The following is a 20383-nucleotide window of genomic DNA, read 5'->3' on the forward strand; positions in this document are numbered from 1 at the left end:
ATGGAACCAGTAGCCAGAAGTAGGGGAAACACTAGAGTTCCCTGTCAGGACTCCCATCCTGCCTCCTTTCTGCAGCCCTCAACCAGGAGGTTTGGCCGCATTGGTACACACTGCATGTGGCAGGTCAGGAAGAACTGCAGGAAGACAGATTATGATCTAGACTAGGGTCTTTATTTATAGAGGAAAGCAGGACAGTACTGAAGGGTCTTAAGAGCAAGTCGGGCTTGCAATCAACCATTAATACTTAGGTAAAAATTAACATATCATATGATGTGTGGGGATGTATGGGTGATGAGAGGTCAGTAGATTAGGGGCTCAGGCCCCTGAAGGAAGAGGCAGAGGCCCTGACACACATGTTCTACCCACTCAGAAGAGCTAGCTGGGGGCAGTGTGGGGGATGGGGTTAGTTCGCTCCCCAGCTGCTATTTTCCCCACCTACATGAATCGGGGGAAGCAGGCTCCAACCCAAGGACCACTTGTGCTGGGTGGGGGTCCTGTGGGTGGGAGGCCAGAGATGCCAAAGCTAGCAAAGGCCTGGCCTCTTCTCATATCAGACACCCTGGAGGCTCTGTTCCCTCTGTATCCAGAGCTTGGTTGCAGTGGGGGTAGATGAAAAGGAGAAACTGTTGGATAAAAAGAAATTTGAAAAAAAAAAATAAGTGAAATATTCAAACTGGAAAGTGATATTATAGAAACTGCAGCCCACGGCTCAGTGCATTCAAATTTATTCAAACTCGGCGCCTGACAGTGATGGATGCGGCAGCTTTTCCCACAATATGGAGAAGGCGCAGGGGCATTTAGGACTGCGGGTCCCCTCCGGGAGGGTGGGGGTTACACCACCTCCTGTGCCTTCATTCTCTTGAATGGGAGGCAAGGTTCTTTGTGTCACCCCCTCTGCTCCCCAATCCTCAGCTACTTCTATACCCTGGGATTCTGCAGGCCCTGGGGGCCTAAGTGCTTGGGGAATGACTGAAGAGGAAGGTAACAGGAAGGAAGCTGTGGGCCAGAGACACCTCCAGTGCCAGGGAAGAGAATGACTGAGCACGGCCAGGAGACATCTGGACATGGTGCACCTGCATAAGAGAGAGCATGGTGCATAATCTGTAGCCAAATACAGAACATCAACCACCAAGCACAGTGGCACACACCTGTAATCCCAGCACTCAGGAAATGGAAGCAAGTGGATCGTGAGTTCAAGGCTAGCCTGAGCTACCATAGCAAGTCTGTCTCTGAGATCTAAGGGTCTTGGGGTTCCCAAGTCAGAGACCAATCTCTCCCATTGATTCTGACTTTCCTTCCCAGGCCAAGCTGGCAGCCAGACGGTTTTGAGGTCTAAAAGGAAACAGCAACTCTGGGCCTTGGTCTGAGCAGTGAGCAGGTAATGGAGGCTCTGTGAGCACCATGCCTCAGGGCATCTGCATACCAGTACCCTTTGTACTCAGGACTCTCCTCCAACCTGGGGTCAGCTGCCTCCCTTCTACAGTCACCTCTCTTCCTCGGGCTACCAGGCTTTGTGTCTAGCCTCCAACCTTTCTGAGCATATTTGATACTCAAGCCTTATGGGAACTCGTTCCTCTCAGGGCTCCTCAGCCATCACATCCTCCTGCTTGTCCCTCACCCCTAGTACACCTATCCTGTCTCTTTGGCTTCCTACCTATGCTCCCAAGGGAGGAGAGGGGAAGCTTCAACTCTGCTCCTGACTTCCTGACTATCCTGACTTCAGCAGGCTGTGGCCTCTGTCCCTAGCCAAGCTTCCTGAAGTTCATGATGCAGGCACTGAGCAGCTGCTATCATGTTCAAAAGCCAACTCTTGAGTCCCAGCTTGTGACTCCCTATTTTTCAAATAGCATACCATTCTGTCACAGAAATGTGGGGCCTCTCTCCCCTTTCTCTTTATACCTACCTTTAACCACATAACCAATCGGAGATACTTCCTGATGTGTTTTTTTTCCCCAACAGATTATGTAGCCCAGGCTGGCCCCAAACTCAATAAGTAGCTAAGGAAGAACTTCTGATCCTCCTGCCTCTGCCTCCTGAGTTCAGAGATTATAGATGTGTACCACCACATCTGCTAGGGATTGAACTCTAGGTAAGCACTCTGCCAATTCATCTATATCCTCAATCCTTTCCTGGCATCTTTTGTACCCACATTTGCCTCACCATCACTGGTGCCCTGTGAAAGCCCTCCCTATAGCTCTCCTCAGACACTTCAAGCCAACTACCAAACTTATCAGGTGTCTACCATGCAGCAGTCACCAAATGAAGCATCTTCCTCTCCCTCTAAACTCTTCTTTTTCCAGTTGTTTTACACATTGCTGCCAGATTGATTTTCCTAAAGCACAGCTTTGATCATTTCACTTCCTGCTCAAAAACCCTCAATGGCTCCCCATTTCCTACTGAATAAAGCACAAACTCCTTACTCTGATGTTCATGGCCCCTTGCGATCTGGCCCCTGTCTGGTCGTCTCTCCAAGCCTTCCCATCACTCTTCTTCATGTTCATATTAGCTAGGTAAATTGGACTCAGAATGCTTCCCCTCAATACTCCCCACCCAGCCATAGCCTACCTGTGTGTGCTCACTCATGCTCCCTCTCTACCCGCGACACTCCCCTTCAGAATGGTATCCCCCTTCTAACACCCAACGCAACTTGCCTGCAAGACTGATACAAGGAAAGCCATCTTCTGAATATCCAGTAGGTATTCTCTATAGCTAGGTTCCTGGGGGCTGCTGCCATGACTGTTACTGATATGATTCCCTTTTTGCATCCCTGGGAACCTTACTGCCCCTTGGTACAGATTTTCTGGCTCTGATGGTGGCTTCTGTGATATAGTCGCTACTTGTACATCTGTCTCACAGTTGTTCTGGCTGTAAAGTTCTTCAGAGCCAGGACTAAGTGATGCCCACTTGTGCTCCCTGCAGCCCCTAGCCCAGGACACTTGGCACACACTTGTTGAATGAATGAATGAATGAATGAATGAATGAATGAATGAAGAGTGAGCTAACACAGCAGAACTGGCTAGGACCTGTGATGCAACATGGACTTGGCTCTTCTGAGCCTCCTGTTCTGGACAGTGACCACTGAAGAGTTCCCTGTCATTACTCCCAGCCCTCCTGACATGTGTCCAGGTGAGCTGGGATGTGCGTGTGCAAGCTGTATGACAGGTATGTCATCCCTCCAGAGCGAGAGGGAATCATAGCAGAGTTCAGTCTTCCCAGCTCATCCATCAGAGGGCACTTACTGACAGCTCCTGAGAACCAGCCCTAGGCTTTGCTGGCTGGGGGCAGAGCGGAGGCCAGGGCTGCCCTCTGGGGGTTCACAATCTAGTTGCACCTTGCTGGGGTTGCTCCTTCTGTGACTCTCAGACCACAGGGACACTAGAGACTGCAGTAGTGGCTGATGGGCAGACTGGAAGGGGGTACTTTGCTTCCAGCTGCCTTGAGGTGCTGCCTTATCGGGGAGTAACTCTTTCATCCTTGTGGCATAGCCCTTACTGCCCTGTCCAGATCTCAGCTCCTCCACTGCCTTGGCACATGCCCTATTGCAGAGTCTAGAACTACACAGTGTAGAGCCACTGAACCGGTGGGAAAACACATCACAAACAGTTGACTGGATAAATGAATAAAGAAGCAACTAACTAAACACATGAACAAGCAACTGGTTGAGTAGTTTTGCACAAATAACATTGGTCAGCATTTCCTGAGCACCTACTGTGTATCAAGCATTGTACTAAATCCTTTACCTACAAAGCTCAATTTCCTCTTCCCTTCCACTCTATGAGCAAGGCACCATTAGGAGTCCATTGAGAAAAAGGAACTCAGGTTCAGGGAAGTGAAGAAAGTGGCAGGTGTGACAGCACCCAGGATACTAGCAGAACCTTAGCTCTTAACTGGGCAAAAGGTCCGCAACCCATGCCCCTGAACGCTGCACCTCTTGGCAGGGTCCTCTGGGTATCTCCTGACTTCCCACACCACCCACCCTTTGGAGATAGAGGAACACTGGAATAGGCTCCTGGGGGGAGGCCCACAGATTGGCGCGGAGTCTTGATGGGGGCCCTGGGCTGCTTGCGGGTATGGAGAAGCTCGGAAGAGGCACAGCTGAGGAGCCTTTGTTCTCCAAAACCCGGCTTGGCCCAACCCCTCTAGGTCTGCTGGCCTTTTGAGGAGGGAGTGGCGCTGCTCTGGCGACAGCCTGTGCGGGAGGGTTGGGGCGCTGGGACACCCCTTCCGCCATGGCCTCCCCTCCCGGCCATATACAAACAAGCGCGCTAAACTCCGGGAGATTTACAGCGGGCGGCTGGGCGGCGCGAGCCCCCGGCCGCCGGTGAGATATCTCCAAACAGCGCACTAACCACTTTCCATTTTATACCTCACCAGCTTTATAGCATCTTAAGGATTTCTGTGCACGGCTGGCTTCTCGCCCAGGGAAAAAACCCAGCCTTGTAAATAAATACTAAATATATATGAACAGAGACGACAGCGAGCAAAGCGGAGGAGGGGAATGGGGGGGGGGGCTCCAGGGTCCTGTGACCATCAGGAATGAGGAGGCAGGAGTATATTGGGGTGTCCAAGACAAAGGCAACAGGAAAAAAGCATCTGACAGGCGGAGTGAGGGAAACTGAGACAGCAAGTGAGGAGGCGGTTTAAACAGAGATGGAGGCTGCAAGGGAGCACCACGCACAGATAGAGGTAGAGGAGGGGCAGGGAGAGAAGGAAAGAGAACGATTAAAGCTCTGAGGAGAGGAAGAAGCCTCTCCCAGGCCTCCTAGCGGTCCCCTACAGTACCGAGGACCTGGGGCCTAGCCAGGGGCTAACACCCTCCCACGGTGATGCACCCCCCCCCACCTCACGTGTGTATGTTTGATGATTTCTGTGCACAGTGTGTGTAAGCAGACTGCATCATGATGTACTGTAAAGGAGTGAAAACGTGTGTATTCAGGTGAGCCTGTTGAGGTATTTCGTGGGAGCAGGACTATGTCGGGGGAGCTTGGGTATTGGTTGGTTCATGCAGGGCATCTCTGGTATGTTGTGGGCCTTCTGGATTAGGGTACACTGAGGAAAGTTAGGAGTTGCGCTCTGGGGTCTCTGGGACTGAGCTGGGAAGAGTGAGCAAGGACTATGTGATCAGATTCCTTCAGGTGTTCCGGGAGTGGAGAGTTGGGAAATGTGAGCAGTGAGACACATATACCAGGTGTATGTATGACTCAAAGGAATACGTGATGGATCTGAAGCAAGTGTCCATTGTATATTTGGGGGCTGCCAGGGGTGGCTTTTGAATGCTGCTAGGTAGTCACACCACCTCCTCCCTGTTCCCCTCCTTGAATCTTTTCAGGGGGACCTTCTTCTCAGAAGATTCTGGGACCTTCTCCACAATGGCTGTTGGGAAGAAGGTCCTAGTACTGACTGCAGCCCCTGTACCATCCCTGTCCCAGCTCTGAGGTCTGTGGACAGGAGCCCGTCAAATTGGGGCAGGAGGGACGATCTTTTCCCCTCTCAGGGGACCCAGCCATCCCTTCTCGTTCCCCCCTTGTCTTCGATATTAAGTATTCAAACCTCATTTACATCCTTATTTTTCAATTTGCTGCCACAGTAGTTTAATTTATTCGATATAATTTCTTTTTCTGAGGGGACATTAATCATTGCCCTGTGCTTTTGGGCGCCTGTGGGATCTCCGCGTGTGTATGTGTGTGTGCGCATACGCATCTGTGTGTGCGAGTGCATACAATCTGGGGGAGCTTTGTGTATCTGTGCGTGCATCTGCACTCACGTCTATTCATGCTTGTGTGTGTCTATCTGTGTGTGATATGCGAACTTGTTATTTGAGTATGTATTGTGTGAGCGTGAGAGGAGGAGTTAGTGAGGGGATTTTAGGAATGTGGGAGAGGGTGAGTGTATAAGAGTGGGTGATATAGGTGAGCTCCACTGGTCAAATCCTCTTTGGAGCCTTACTGGCCCTCCCCAGAGTGGCAGTAAAGATAGGGAAGGGGGCAGAAAATTTGAGAGACAAGAGACCCAGGCCACACCATCCCTAGCTGAGTTGAACAGTGATGTCAAGAACTCCACCTACCCAGGACATTTTTAAGGGAGTGTTCCTTCTGTGTCAGGGAAGGGGGCAGAAAATTTGAGAGACAAGAGACCCAGGCCACACATCCCTAGCTGAGTTGAAGAGTGATGTCAAGAACTCCACCTACCCAGGACATTTTTAAGGGAGTGTTCCTTCTGTGTCCCCTAATGGGCTCAGCCTGGACTGGCTTTCCTTCCCCAAGCATGAGCCCTGACAGCTGTAGTTGGAAATCCAAGATAGAATGCATGATCTTTCAAGAAGCGAGGAAGTTAGAGGTGACAGCAGACATGGAATTGGAGAGAAACAGGGCAGAGCCAGGCAGACATGTACCACAGGGGAAGAAAAAAAAAAGGGAGGAAAGAGCCTGAGAGAAAGATAGAAAGAGGAGCGGGAGAGAAGAAGTGAGCAAGTGTCCCAGCCCATAAAGTCTCTGGAATGGGAGAAGACCCAAAAGCCTTCAGTTTCTTTCTCTGGTAAAACTTGAAGTTTTTTACCTCTTGGTCAGGCTTGGGGGCTGTAGGATAGGAATTGCTGGGAAGTCTGCCAGGAGAGCACTGTGCCTGGATTGCACCTAGGGACATCTAGGTGCAATTACATTACAGCAGCTCTTTGAGGTAAGAGTCTGGCTTCCCTCTTCAACATGAAGTAAACAAGAGGTTGGGGTCTTGTCCCAAGTCAGGATTGCAGTCAGATCCGCTTGAGGCCATCATTAATGACCAAGATAGTTTCACTGCTTCTACTGCTTCCTAAGGCCATGTACACTTCACACCTCCTCTGCTGGTCCCTGTGCAGACACACAGATATTCACATAAAACAGGACCTGCAACCCAAAGCCAAAGAGGGAAGGCATTTAGGGGCAGCAGTCCTGGGGCTGGGCTGACTCTTACAGCTTTCTTCACAGGTCCCCCCAACTCAGCCAGGAGGATTTGTCCTGTTCTACTGTTTCAGATTCAGGGAAGGGTACTCTAGACCCTGCCATCCCTCTTGCTCAGGGTTCAAAAGTAAGCTGAGAACTCTTCTAGAAGGTAGCAGTCAGATACCTCACCCTACCTCTACCCCCATCTCCCAGGCAAAGGGAAGCCGGAGCTCTGTCTAGGACTGGGGCAAACTCCTAGCCTGGCTTCAAACAGCTGTACCTCCTAGCCTTGAGCCTCAACCAGGTGACAGCCTGAAGCTTGGGGTTTGGGGGAAGCTTCTTGTTCTGAAATTCTTAAAAATAGACACTAATGAGCCCTGCTGCTCCAGTGCCCACTTCGGCACCTGTGCCTCCAAACACTGGATTCTTTTGCATTCCACAGATTCACATATTCTAAAGCCAAATACTCACAAATCTGAGCATTCAAACTTCTGAATACCCAAGGCTTCCAGCATTCAAGTGTTTGAGAGCGCAGTTCACAGAGCACCTAGGGGTTGTTGACCAGGTCCATAATCAGAAATTGGAGCTGGAAGGAGGGCAGGGAAAGGGCTCTGCATCCTCCAGCCCTAGCGAGATTCTTTAGGGCACTCCTCTGTCTTCCTAGCTCCCTCTGGTTCCCTTCAACTCTCTTGACATCTCCCCCAACCCAGCTGCCACTTTGTCTTCCTCCCCATCCAACCAAGCTTGGCTTAGTCATCACACCCAGGCTCCAGGCACAGACATGTTACAAGGAAGCTATCTCCCACTCAGGTCAATGATAACTGGATGATCACGACAGGGGGTCTCTGGGCATTTGGGGAGGGGGCAAGGGGACAGGCCTAGGGCAGAGGAGAAGGTAGTACGTTCATTTGAATAATGGGCAAAATCAAATTAATTCTACATTAAATAGTTGTGAATAAAGGGTTGAAGTCAGCAGTTTCAAACTTGTTTTCCTTAATTACTTTCCGTGTTTAATGTCATTAAGAAGATTAAAAATTCATTAACAAGAGTACTAAAGTGGCAAATCAGGAAAGCGATCACTCCAGGTTAGAAACTCAGCTGAGGCCGCACAGTGAGTCTCCTGCAGGGGGGCATGGGTGGGGGGTGGGGCCTGGGAGGGATAGGGACAGTCACACATGCACACACTCATATGGTCTCAGCAGCAGTATCAACACATCCCTAATAACTAGAAACACATGCACACTTACACTCATACGTGTGTTCTGCTCACTCACACCCAGGATCTCTGTGATTCTGGGTAGACAGTGTTGGACTCCATTGCTAATCAGGCCCCCAACTTTATAAACCACTCTCCCAAGAAGGAAAAACAGATCAAACTTTTTTGGCAGGCAATGTCTGACCACAAGGATATCTGAACTCACTTTCTGCTCTCCTGGACACTTGGCCTCAGCAGGCTCTGCTTGCCTCCCCTCCCACACAGAGGGCTTTGCCAGGGCAAACCCCCGATCAGTTTCCTGGGAGGAGCTGCTGTCTTTGAAGCTTAATTATCCTGGAAAAAGATCTCTTTTGTCTGGATAGTTTTTGGTGGGGGTGAACAGTGGGGGGGGGGTCACATGTCCTTGGTAGGGGAAGCCACGGGACAAAGGCCACCCTGCTTAGGGAGAAGGTAGGGCTGATACAGATGGGGAAGTGGGGTTCCCCGTGTCTTGGTGCTGAGACTCTACCTGACCCAAACACAGGGCCTCAATCCCCAGAACCCCACAGCAGTAATGCCTTCTGTCTTACCCTACCTTTTTTCCCTATCTTATTGGCTGACTCCCAAATGCAGAAACTCTAGGCTTCACCCCGTTACTGCCATGACAGGATCCTCCCTGAGTCAGGATGCTCTTCCCAAAGCTGTCACAGTCTCTCTGACAGCAGTTCCATCTTTTTCTCTAGTCCCTATGTGCAAGGTCCCTCTGTGGGGGAGGTTAGGTCACCTTGGGTGCATCTGTTTGTGCCCAGGTGGCTAAGTCAGCTACTGAGCGCATGACTGTGTAGTGTGACTTGAGTGTGTGTGTATGTGTATGCACATGCATGAATGCAAGTGTTTGAGTATCTGTATGTGTCTGGCCATGTGAGGAAAGAATCTCACAGAGAATGCCATATACATCATAAACGAATGCAGCCTGTGCAGCCTGTGAGGATTCCATTGGAATGAGCCTTTGTACATATAGCCAGGAAAACCAACCTTTGAAGTTCTGGTCCTAGCAATAAACTCTAGAGCAATGAAAAGAGGCACTCAGAAAAGCTTGTACAAAAATGTTCATAATAGTTGTATTCATTACAAAGTAGAAACAGAGCTGGGGTATAGTTCAGTGGAAGCTATCCTGCTAAGCATACAGGAAGCCCTGGGTTCCATCCCTAGCACCCAAGTATCTATGAGTTAATGAATATACTGTTTTTAAATAAGTCTGAGTCTATTGTCTGCATATATATAACTGACCCCGTGTCCTGCAATGCCTGTGGAAGTCAGAAGAGGGCGTCGGATCCCCTGGAACTGGAGTTATGGACAGTTGTTAGCTGCCATATGGGTTCTGGGAATCAAACCCAGATCCTCTGCAAGAGCAGCCAGTGCTCTTAACTGCTAAGCCATCACTCCAGCCCCAATGAATCCATTTTTTAAATGTGTTTTTCCCCATGCAATGCAATGTTATCTACCTATTCAAAGAAGTGAAGTACATATTCATGCTAAAACGTAAGTGACGGTTGAAAACATGATGTTGAGGCTGGGGTATAGGTCACTAGTAGAGCTTGTCTAGCATGTGCAAGGCCCTTGGTTTGATCCCACTGGGAGGAAGGAAAGCTATTATGGTGAGGGAAGCCAGTCACAAACAGCCACATATTAGGTGATTCCTTTTGTAGGTAATGCTTGCAGTAAGCAAATACAGACAGACAGAAAAGAGATTGGTAACTGCTTAGGGCTAGGGTTGGATATTGGAGTCAAAGAGGGGGACTGTTGTGGGAAGGGTTACATAACTCTGTGAGTATTGTCTTGTTCATTTTAAATAGCTAAATTGTGTGGTGCATGAACTATATCCTAATAAAGTTGTAAATTTGTTTGTTTTGTTTTGAGACAGGATCTCATAGCCAAGATGCCTGGGCTGACCTTGAATTTGCAATCCTCCTGTCTCTACTTCCTGAGTACAGGGATTATAGGGGGGTGGCACCAATCCTAGCCTAAATAATCCTCTTCTTTTCTCTCCTCTCCTCTCCTCCCCTCCCCTCCCCTCCCCTCCCCCTCGGATCTAAGCCAGGGCTTTACTCGTGCTAGACTAAATATTCTATCTCTGACACTAAGTTATATCATCAGCCCTTAATGCTATAATTTATCTAGCTATCTACTTATTTATACTGTTTTTTGAGGCGAAGTCTTATGTAGCTCAGGTTGGCCTCAAACTTGCTATACAGCCGAGGATGATCTTGAACTCCCGATCCTCCTGCCTCCACCTCCCAGGTGGTGAGATTTCAGGCCTCCACCACCATATCTGGCTTAAAGCTAAAACCTTTTAAAAATATGAAATGACTTCCTCAAGGTCCTGTAACAAGTGACAGGTAGAGCTAGTCCTAGAACTCTGTCCCTTGACTCTTAAATTCATTCACTGGTCCTTAACAAGTCCTAGAATATTTCAAAAATCTTACTCTAGAAACATGAAGGCCAAGTCCTGTAGTGGGCAGGACAGCTGTCCAGGTAGCATCCTGAGGACTCTGCAGGGTAGTTGGGTTTCTGTCTGGGATGATGTGTCTTGTGTGTGGCACATCTAAGTGTGGCCTCAGCAGTTTGGTGCATCTCAGCCAGCACAGCACTGTGCAGCCATGTCTAGGCCTATACATCTCTCTTGAGAGCTGTAGATCTGCCTAACTCCCTGTCTCTGGATGCCCGTGTATCTGGGCTTGTTAGTCAGGATCACTGTATGTCTGTCTGCCTTTGTAAGTATCTCTGGGCATGCCCATGTCTCTGAAGGTCAGTCTGATTTCATAGCAGTGTGTACATGTGTGGCAGTGTGTCTGTGTGTATAACATGTCTCGGTGGGTACCCATTGGCTTCTTAATGAGCCTGTAAGTCTGGATTCATGTGCCTTCACTTCTGAGTCTCTGGCCATGATTATGTATCTGTGCATCTCTGTCCAGACCTGTCAGTGTTGGTATTCTGGCTCCACACATAGGTTCATCTATAGAAGCCTGCATCTATGTAGTTGGGGGCCATGAGTTTGTCCATCTGAGTTCCTGTATCTAAGCTATTCCTTCAGGCACCAGCCCCAGAAGGTGCCTGCCTTCCCACCCCCACCTCTGGCAACCATAGAGAGCTTCACAGTAAATTCATGGCCGCCTGGCTGGGAAACAGGCGGCTGCAATGGAAAGGAAGCGTGGATTTGCATATTGAATTAAAATTAAGAGCTAATTATGCAAATAAATTATGACATTTGGCAGGAGAATTTGCTTCAAGATCATTTATTACGTTCTTTTTATAACAGTGTGAGCATTTAACGGTCAAAGACAATATTTTAAGGGAAAATTAACGCAAGATTATTAACCTAAAAACAATTCCACGTTAATGAGATGGTGAGTTGGTCCCCCCCACACACCTGGGCAGGTCTGTGCCTAGTCTGGAAAGGCTTTTTTCTCTTACCCTCTTTCCTTCCCCGAAGTCTGCAGAGGAACGAGGCTGGGAGGGGGCCTAGGAAGGCAGGGGAGCCTTTCAGGTTGGTTTCTTCATAGGTAGAGAGGCCATGTTTGAGCAGAAACCCACACCTGAAACAAGAGCCCTGAGCATTAAGAGGCCAGGCAGAGGGTGAGGCTCCTAATCCAGTGATGCTAAGTCTAGAGGAATATAGGCCCGGTCCCTACCCTTGAAATGACTCCTAGGTCAAGCACCAGTTGGGATGGAAGCTGGAAAGTAGGACTGAAGCAGCCTGGTTATGCTCCACCCTGATAGTCCCATTCCCTCCCTCCCTTATCTTGTAGAACCTCCAAATTCCCTGGTGTCCTCCAGGCTCTGGGTACCCCACAGCACTGAGGTCTCCACCGTTCTGGGTCCCATTGTCTCTTAGCTTTCTCTATTTAATTAATCAGCCTAGCTTCCCTTTGGAGAAAGTAGAAGACGTGAAAAGAAAAAAAAAAAAATCAAGAAAACACCATTTTAGAAGCAGAGATTAAGCCCTTCCTAGAAACCTAGTTGACCTGTACTTTTTTTTAAAAAAAGGGGGTTAAGAGATAGTTTATTCTGGAGCCAAATATGAGTGACCATGGCCTGGGAACACAGATTCACGTTACCCCAAATTCTGTGTTCCAATGTGGCAACAGTTTCATGAAGTTTTTATAGTAACAGAACAAAGAAAAGTCATAGCTCAAGACATTGGTGAAAACAGTAAGCAGGCAGATGCAGCAAAACAGAAATCTCAGCTGTAGGCCTCAGATGCCAGCTGGTGGCATTCTTAGCCTTTTGATTGGTGGGAGCTGTTTCTTTTGTTGAGATAATACATTCAGTTAGTCACAAGGTGTGAATTCAGAAACAGAGGTGGGCCAAGAGTAGTATTTAGGGGGCTAAAATTGACTGGTATTATGATCTTGGACTTCTCAGCCTTCAAAACAAAGTGATCAACAAGTTTCCATTGCTTACCAGTTACCCAGTCTAAGTTATTTTCTCAAAGCAGCCTGAATGGACTAAGCCGGGTTCCCTATGTGAGGGAGTGTGTTTAAGTGCAGTGGGATATCTGTTCCATCTCCTCCTTGTGCTGGCTCTATCATCTACAGACTCTTAGGACAGACTTTTATTTCCACAATGCGTGCATAGAAAGGTCTCTCCCATGGGATCCTCTGCCGCGGAAAAGCCTGATTTCTGGAATGTTTCGGCTCTGATACATATAGACCCTGTGTGAGGCAGGATGCCATTACCTATCCTCACTGGATGCCAGTGTTTGTTCTTCACACTAGGTTTCAGCTCTACACTCAGCCTTTCATTTAAGCGATGCAAAACTCCCGAGTCAGGGACCCCATCTCACTTGGGGCAGAGTGGAGTAGAAGAAAAGACTATGAACTTAGACTTAGTGGACAACAGTCCTGGGGACACATCCTTTCTGTACCATCCACTGGCAGGTCACATCCCCCGCCCTGAGCCAATGTCAGCAGGTCCAGATCCTGTCCCAAATTTTTCCTGTCTGCTTGGACCCTGCAAGACTAGGCACAGAGTCTTCATCAACTAGCTCCTTTGAGACTGACCAAAAGGGGTCATAAGCAATAGGAGAGAGAACCTTCTCAGGTTCTCGCCCCTCCAGATTACTGCACATGTGCAGATGCTGTCTACACTTCCCCACACAGTAGTAGTTCACCATATTTATCCCTTTAGAGCTGGCTTGGTCTTGGCTTCCCACTGCTCACCCCAGAATACCACACCACCACGTTCACTTTCCTTACTCCTTCCCATACCTCTGGAAGTACTTGGGTTATTTATATTTTTATGCATATGAGTGCTTTGCCTGCATGTGCCTAAGTGTACCACATGCATACAATGCTCATGGAAGCCAGAAGAGGGCGCTGATCCCCTGGACCTGAAGCTACAGATGGTTGTCAGCTGCTATGTGGGTTCTGGGAATTGAACCCGAGTCCTCTGCAAAAGCAGCCAATGCTCTTAACTACTGAGCTTTTCTCCAGCCTTATACTTGCTTTTTCATACTCTCATCAGGTGACCCAATAGAGTGCTTGTGAATTTCCTGCTGAAACTCTGGGAGGTACATTCCCAATGCACCTCCATTTCTCCACCTGTAAAACAAGGGTAATATGTGCCCCAACAAGTTATCACATACTCAGCAAGATTACACAGATTAAAAGTACCTTGTGATTTATTTTCTTGGGTGCTGGGGATTGAACCCAGGGCCTTATACATGCTAAATCAATGCTCTATCACCAAATCACAGGCCCAGGCTGCTTTGTAATTCTTAGATCACAACTTCAAATTCTTTTTTTTAATATGTTATTTATTATTTTATGTGTATGCGTGTATTGCCTGCATGTAGGTAAGTGCACCCATGCCATGCAATGCCGGCCCGAGGACAGAAGAGGCTGTTGAATCCTCTGGAACTGGAGTTACAGACAGTTGTTAGTGGCCATGTGGGTGCTGGGATTCGAACCCTGGGTCTTCTGCAAGAACAACCAGTGTTCTTAACAGCTGAGCCATCTCTCCAGCCCCACAACTTCAAATTCTTATGGTCTAGGTAGAGACCAGAGCAGGAGAGCTTGACTGATGTGGAAATCATCTCTGTTAAGAGTCTGTATGACCTCTTTTCTTAAAAAACAAATAAAAAAAATCATTACATTTATTTTAATATTAACTTAGCCATGTGTGTGGGTGGCATGCCACAGCATTCCTGCAGAGATCTGAGAACAACTTGCAGGAGTTAATTCTCTCCTTCCAATATGTATGTAGTCCCAAATTGAACTCAGGTTGTCAGGTTTTGCAATAAGCCCCTTTAACCCACTGAACCATCTTGCTCGCCTCTTCGGGCCTCTTTGTTCACTGACAATATGCCAAGGCTGAACTCTTGGTCAAGGACAGCTGTAGGAAATGATGATTCTGTCTTCATCTTGCTGTTGAGAAAAGAGAAGTTGAATGAATTATTCCTGGTCACTCCTCTGGTTCCTGCTACCTGCCTGATTCTAACTGGAGCCTAGGAACCTGAAGGGAGACCCACTTTTGAATGCTGGTGCAGTAGACAGACTTGGCCACAGATGCCAGGGTGGGGGTGCACCCCACAATGGCACAGCCCCTCTGCCTCCCAGACAAGAGTGGACTGTTCCCCAGAGAGTGAGGGTGGGAATATTAATAACAAGGCTAATAAGAGAGAAAACAAAGCCGGCAGGGCCTGAGCATTTTTTAAATAAAGAAATTTCCCTCATCTCGTGGTTAATTTAAAAGGTTTATTTCTTGAAATGAATCCTCTTCATCAAACCTCCGATCCTTGAAGATCGGAGGCGACCGCGAGTGCCGGTAATGAATTGATTTGTAACGTGAGCGACACGTGCCCTCCCGCCCGTGCCCACTGCGGGCCCTTAATCTGGGGTGTTTAAGGGGAAATGAGCTGCTCCATCTCTCACCCTGAAACCAAGCACCAAGTTAAGCAGTCTTCTGCAAAGCTTGGGCCCAGGCCCCATAGACACCCTGACTCGGAAGAGTGTCTCTTGCTGGCCAGCCCTCCTGTGAGCACCCCTCTTCCTTCCTGTGAAAAGGACATTGGAAACGTCCTGCTACCCAAGCCTTCCATAGCCCTACAGCCCCACACACCCACAAGCTCAGTCACCCTGCCACGTAATCCAGCAGAACGCATACTTTACTTCTTACCCACACAGCCCTAAAGACTCCTAAATCCCCCTCAGCCCCCAACCATGGGGCTCAAAAACTCCATTCCACAAGCCACCTACATGATTAACAGAAGCCCTCCAGTCACAAAAATTTATCTGGGTTTGGGGGTTCAGACACATAGGCACATATGCCCTGGATGGAAGAGTAGACATTCTATGAACAGGACAATTAAAGGGTGAATGCTTAGCAGCCTGGGGACAGGACTGCGGGTGGTAGAGCAGGATTTGAGCCACAGCTGGCTTTGAATTCAAGCCCATCCTCAATTTCCTCCTCTGAAGAATGGAGTCCACATGAAGACTAAGTAGGTAATATACATAAAGCTCTTTTTAAAAAAGGTTTGCTTTTGCCTGGCGTGGTGGCTCATGCCTTTAATCCCAGCCCTTGGGCGGCAGAGGCAGGCAGATCTCTGTGAGTTGGAGCCCAGCCTGGTCTACATAGAGTTCCAGTCCAGCTGGGGCTACAAGGAGATCCTGTCTCAAAAAAAAAAAAAAAAAAATTTACTTTTATTTGAGGAGAGGGGGAGGTGCCTGTGGAGTCCAGAAGAGGGCGCTGGAGCCCCTGGAACTAGAATTACAGGTTGCTGTAAAGCACCTGATGTGAGTGCTGGAAACCAAACTCCAGTCCTCTGCAAGGGCAGCAAGGGCTCTTAATCACTGAGTCATCTCTCTAGCCCCAACAAAGCTCCTTTTAAACTGCGAGCTTCATGTGGGCAAAGACCTTCATGAATGAGATGTTGCATGCTGAGTATTTAATAGAGCTTTGACCTATAGTAGGTACTTAGTACATGCTAGCTAACAGCTGTCAGCCACTGCTATATTCTCAGCATCTATTTGGCAAACATTTTAAAATTAATTTATGCCTACTCTGTGCTTAGTGATGATAGACTGCTAATTATGAAAAGAGGGAGGAGAAATAATGGTCACTGGATGAGTGCTTATGGTGTGCCAAGCATTGTGCTAAACAGACACCATATTTTTTAAAAATCCTCTCAACAGTCCTATGAGATTGTTCTAACATATATTGATTTGCAAATGAAACTGGGACACAAAGAGGTCAAGTGACTTGTCCAAGGTCATCAGCTAGTAAGTAAAGGAGAAGGATTTGAACCCAGGTAGTCTGATTCTAGATTCTGCTTAGATGGGCAATGTTGAAAAACATATGCAGAGAGAGAGACAGAGACAGAGACAGAGAGAGACAGAGACAGAGACAGAGTGAGACTTGCCCTTAAAGGGGTATTCCTGAGCCTGGGGCATGTAGCCATTGCCCCTTGAAGGTACCTCCTTGAAAGTTAGCTCGAAGGTGTCCCAATCCTCTAATAGTCATAGGGCAGAAGATTGAAGGCACATCTGGTGGTAGGTCAGTGCCAGCTCTGGGTACCTCTCAGGCCTGTCACCTGCACTAGTGTAAGCAAAACCTACAGTCCTGGCTAAGATCATTCTGTCCTTTAGCAGTACCATCTCATCAGCCTCTAACTGATCTTTGATACAAATCTGGACTTTCCCAGATTGAGATATCCTTAAAGTAGGTGAACCCGAACTCAAAATGGCCCTGGGCATGTGTCCAGTTGGGAAAATCCTACCCAGTGCTTTTCACCTTCCTGCTCTGGCCACTGTTATTTTTTATGTCACCACTTGAGGGCCAAGAGGGCCACAGTGCCTCTCCTTGTCCTCAAGGCAGTGGGTCAGTCAAGAAAGTGGCTTAGTTACAAGCTGGACCCAGGACAAGAGAGTCTCCACATGGTCTCAAGACCAGTCCTTGTCTGGATCCAACTCCCCTGGGCTCTTTATCTCCTGGCCCTCATGCCAGTGACCTCTTCTACCCCAGTCCCAGGGATAGTGAGGGCTGTGGACTTTCCCAGGTAGCTTTCCAGGCCTTAGTCTAGACAAGCAGTCCCTAGAAGTGACACTCCTAGAGAGGTCCAAGGGACCCCACAGGCAGCTTCCAACTTCCCACACCGCTCTGCACATGCATCTTTTCCATGAACTGAAATGCAGTGCCCAGTGGGCACAGGGCAGGGGTGAGGGCACACACTCCCCTTCTGCAACTTCCTAGAAGAAAATCATTTTTTATAACTGTTGAAATCCTGATTGAGCTGTCAAAAGTACATGAGAGCAGCTACATAAATGGTAAACTATCCATCAGTCATAGGCCTATTTGTTCTGAGACAGTATCAACATCACACATTTTTCTTCAAGATAGAAAGTAATACTTACCCTATCAGATCCAGGTAATTCAGCCCCCATTCCAAAAAGAAACTTATTAGTCACACTGGTTCCATCTTGTCTCCCAAATCTGTTTTATTTATTCCCCAGCCCACCAGTCTTACCTTCCTTGAAACATCAGCGGAGCCCTTCAACTTTCTCTCCACCTGTTTACAATCAGATTCAGCACAGAGACACCCTCCAAAAGAGTGAAAAAGGCTGAAGGGAAACACAAAGCAAATAACTTTTGAAGATATGAGCTAATCTGGATTCCAACATACAGGCCCAGGTACATCAGGTAAGCGCCAAACAGGCAGAGAGGACCAACTCCCAAACTGCCTTCTGAGGATGATGATGAAACCCCTTGTGCCCACTGGAACCTAGCATGGTAAGAATGAGGAAGAAGAGGCATCCTACCTTTAGGATGAGACCTCTTCTCCCTGTATACCTGGACAGACTGTTCCTTCCAGTCACTTGAAGGCAAGGAAAGACATCCCAAGAACTTTGAGCCAACTGAAAGAAGCTATGGCTTTCCTCCCTTCCCTTGCCTCGAGTCCCTCACAGTTGGTTCTTCAAACACTTCACCCAGGGACTGGGCGTGGTGGCGCACGCCTTTTATCCCAGCACTTGGGAGGCAGAGGCAGGAGGATCTCTGTGAGTTCGAGGCCAGCCTGGTCTATAGAGCAAGTTCCAGGCCCTATCTCAAAAATACCAAAACCAAAACAAAACAAAACAACGAAAAAAACTTCACCCAGGACAACAACCACAGCTGCCAATGATAGATAGGTAAGGATGGATGGACGGATGGATGGATGGATGGAAACAAATAGATGCTTTTATGCAAACATGCCTCTACATATATATCCCAACACTGAACACACAGATGCCTTCAGTGTAACTTAGGGGTTAAAGTAAAGGTTCTTGTGGCATCCTCTTAAACCTACCTGTTCCAGGTGTGACCTTGGATGCCTCTGTTAACTTTGTTCAGCATTCCCAAAAAGAAAACGAGAGCACTATGGGATATATACTATGAGGCTGTGACAAGGTAGTCATGGTTAACACTGCCTGGCTTAAAGTAAGCATTCAGTAAACAATTACTATTAATTAGGATTATCTTAAACATACTGTACTAGTTACTTTTCTGTTGCTGTGATGAAACACCATGATCAAATCAACTTATAAAAGGAAGAGTTTATTTGGGTTTACAGTTCCAGAGGGATAAAAGTCCATCATGGTGGGGAGGCATGGCAGGAGGCAGCTGGAGCAGAAAGCTGAGAGTGCACCTCTCCAAGCATACACAGAAAGTAGAGAGAGAGCAAAAGTGAGGCAGTCATAAACTCTCAAAGTCCACCCCCCCCGCCACACCGTGACGTGCCCTCTTTCAACTAAGCCACACCTCTAAAGGTTCCATGACCCTCCTCAAACAGTGCCACCAATTGACCAAATGTTCAAACATTTGAGCCTATGGGGGACATTTCTCATTCAAATCTCCAAATATACCTTGCATATACTTATAAGCACTTACACAAAACAGCACCTTTTATAAATGTAGGTGATGTGCAATAGCTACATTTGTAGCTATACCCCAAGCTCTAGTTGTGTGATTTTGAATTGGTTACTTAACCTCGGTTTTCCTATCTATAAAATGGGAACAATAAGAACAAAAGAACAAAAGAATCCTCCTTTGTAGGATTCTTGTGAAGGTTAAATCAGTTGAGTATTTATAAATTGCTTAAACTATGGTGTCTCCCACAGGAAAGCCTGTGAGTGTGAGAAACACAGTGTACAGCCTGGAAAGCTATTATCAAGCTCGTTGAGAGAATAGTGCTCTCATGGGCACTGTCTTATTAGAACTTCATAACCCCAGAGTCAGGATTATTATCATCCCCCCTTTTAAAAATAAAGATTTGTTTTACTTTATTTTTTGAAACTGGGTCTCACTATGTATCCCTGGCTGGACTGGAACTTGCTATGTAGATCAGGCTGCCCCAAACTCACAGAGACCCACCTGCCTCTGTTCCTGAGTGCTGAGATTAAAGGCCTGCACCACCACACCTAACTTATTTGTGTGTGTGTGTGTGTGTGTGTGTGTGTGTGACATGAAAGGCCGGAAGAGGGCATTGGGTCTCCTGGAGCTGGGGTTACAGGTGGTTGTGAGCTACCCTACACAGGTGTTGGGAATCAAATTCTGGTCCTTTGCAAGAAAACAAGAAGTGCTCTTAACCACTGAGCAATCATTCCAGCCCCTATCATCTCCTTACTGAAAGAAACCTTTAATGGGTGTCAAGCCTGGCAGCTGGTGAACAGTAAGTTGTAGATAATCCAGGCCCCTGATTCTAAGTTCCATGTCCTTTTCACTAAGCTATTAAGGCACTGGGTGGATGTGGATGTGATGCCAAGGAGGTTTTCTCTGCTGTTGCCTCTGGGTCCCACAGCCCTCCTTCACTCCTATGGCTGCCACCCTAAGAATCCTGAGCCCTAGGGAATGACCTAAGCCAAAGGATTCTCAAAGTCCTGGACCAACAATAGCAACTTCACCTGGGAACTTGTTTAAAAGACAAGCTTTCAGATCCCAGCCCATTCACTGGGTCAGAAATGGAGGGAGGGGTCAGGAGGAGCCCTGGAAAGGTTTAGGAAAACAGCAGGTATGAGGGACACTTCTGAAAGACAGGAGAGCTGACCTAGACCTTGAGGGTGGAGGAGGGATCAATGAAGAACTGGGGAAGCCAGGCATGGTGGGTCATGCCTATAACCTCAGTACTTGGGAGGGTGAGGCAGGAGGATTGCTGTGACTATGAGGCCAGACTAGACTACACAATGAGCTCAAGGCCAGCCTAGAATACATAGCAAACCTAAAAAAAAAAAAAAAA

The sequence above is a fragment of the Nannospalax galili genome, unplaced genomic scaffold (genome assembly GCF_000622305.1).
Source record: "Nannospalax galili isolate Female #2095 unplaced genomic scaffold, S.galili_v1.0 scaffold161, whole genome shotgun sequence".
Taxonomy (NCBI): domain Eukaryota; kingdom Metazoa; phylum Chordata; class Mammalia; order Rodentia; family Spalacidae; genus Nannospalax; species Nannospalax galili.